This window comes from Dipodomys spectabilis, unplaced genomic scaffold (genome assembly GCF_019054845.1).
Source record: "Dipodomys spectabilis isolate Male_0828 unplaced genomic scaffold, ASM1905484v1 ptg000008l, whole genome shotgun sequence".
NCBI lineage: Eukaryota > Metazoa > Chordata > Mammalia > Rodentia > Heteromyidae > Dipodomys > Dipodomys spectabilis.
Genome location: NW_024870685.1, coordinates 1,947,787 through 1,950,000, shown reverse-complemented (window position 1 = coordinate 1,950,000; position 2,214 = coordinate 1,947,787). Strand labels below are relative to the sequence as shown.

The 2,214-nt window shown below is 35.5% G+C and overlaps 1 non-coding gene across 1 annotated transcript; it reads right to left on the bottom strand.

Moving 5' to 3' along the window:
• Positions 1–1,811: 1,811 nt before the first annotated feature.
• On the bottom strand, positions 1,812–1,914 carry LOC122124757. Its single transcript, XR_006150644.1, has one exon. It is a non-coding gene; the product is annotated as a U6 spliceosomal RNA (small nuclear RNA).
• Positions 1,915–2,214: the final 300 nt, after the last annotated feature.

Below are 2,214 nucleotides of genomic sequence, written 5' to 3'. Positions count from 1 at the left end.
AGTAAGTGCATGGCTCAAACACACACTTTGAGCAAAGAAATGAGTCAAAGTTTCCAAAAGTCTTTCAGCAATACACAAAAGGTAGGTAAAATCTCTCCATTCTCTTACACTCTCAATTCAATATTCATATTTCCAAGAAATAATAGCATAGCAATTATTGCCCATGGTGATAGTTTTCTGTTACATTTGGTCTTCAACACAGATTGTGTTGGTGACATTGGGTTATCATGCACAGAGCTGAGCCTATAAGAGAAAAATTTCTTCAGTCCCATAGTTCCTGTTTCCTTTTTAAAAAGTACTAAAACTTTTAAATATTTTCACTTATTGTGCTAAGAATCCAAAAAACCGAAAAGAAATTGCATATAATCACTCCAAAATGCTTTAAAAATAAATGATAAAACAGGACCCCGTGAAGTAAACTTTCTTCTACTTTTAAAATTATTCTAAAAGACTTGCGCTGGTTGGTCACATCTGTAAACCTAACTATTCGCCATATCAACACTGAAGCTAGAGATCTGTGGATAACAGTTGGAAACCAATGAGGGAAAAATAAATTCATAGGATTATTTTTCAAAAATTTCAATGAATTAGCAACAGGTCAGGAATGGAGATGTAGCTCATATAGTAGCTCACCAATCTAGAGAGGAAAGGCCTAGCAAGACTTTGAAGCCCTGATTTCAAACTCTGAGCACACCAACATACATGCAATTGGATGAGAACACACGCTCTTGCACACACACACACACACATTCAAAATACCTTCATATTAGTGTTTTGCATCAATTTCTTTGTTAACAATATTATATGAGTAAAATAAAGGAAATAAACTCTTCCATCTCAGAACATGTTATATGTTTTCTATTGTAAAATTCTGTACACAGGGGTCACATTTACATGAGCAAGGTAATGAGTACATTTCCTAACATGCATTGTTACCTCCTCCTTTATGTTCCCCTACCATCCCTTCCCTCCCACCTCTACAAGCACACCCCCTCCCTAAGTACACTTCCCCTGCCTAAATTGTAAAGTTCATTTTTCATCATAGTGTCTTGTGCATGTCATTGTTATAATGGGTCAACCTGTATCCCTATTTAAGCATCTTGTTTTTTTCCTTTCCCTCCCCAAATTAGAGGAACGTATATACAAGATGTGGGCGCACCAACTTCAAATACAGTGTAAACGGGTTATAGCATGGGGAAGGAACATATAAAGAAACAAAAAAAACACATCACCTGTTATAAGTACGTTAGAATCAATAACAAGCAAGAGAAAAACACACGTGTGTTCCTATCTTGGGTTTGATTTGCCTAATTTGGTCATATGTGCAAAGCTTTTAACCTTTTCTGCTTATCTCAGACATAAAATAGTTATTAAAAATTAAGGAAAACATAGGGCCTATGTTTCTTTGGATCTGGCTTACATCACTTAATATTTTTTTCCAAGTCTTTCCATTTTCTAACAAATTGGGCGATGCCATTCTTTCTGATGGAGGCAAAGAATTCCATTGGTATAAATACCACATTTTCTTGATCCATTCATCTACTGAGGGGCATCTGGGTTGGTTTCAGATCTTAGCGATGGTAAATAATGCTGCAGTAAACATAGTTGTGCTGGTAGCTTTAGTGTGGTCTTGTTTGTGATCATCTGGGTAAATGCACAAAAGTGGGATTCCTGGGTCATAGGGGAGCTCTATGTGGAGTCTTTTGAGGAACCTCCATAGTACTTTCCAAACGGTTGAATAAGTATACACTCCCACCAAGAATGCAGTACAGTTCTCTTGTGGCTACATCCCCTCCAGCATCTGTTGTTGTAAAAGTATGGAATGGTTCAGGAATTTGCCTGTCATCCTTTCTCAGGGGCCATTCTAATCTTCTCTGTATTGTTCCAATGTTAGAGTACTTGATGCTGAATTGAGCATAGAACATTTTTTATATATAAAGTGTAATTTATTTTCTTAAACTAGACAATTCAACAAAAAGTAAGCTCAAAAGAATTGCCATGAAATTTTAGAACCATGTACTTCTTACATAAGCACACATTTAAGAATAAAGACTGACATGTCAAAAACAAAATAATTCCAGATATTTGTTGTTCAAGAGATGTGTAAGAGGAGGAATTCAATTATTTTATACAAGGCACCTGTCATAATGAACACTGAAGCAAGTGTTAAGGTTTTAAGTTTTAATGTTTTAAACATATTTAATTTTGGGAATT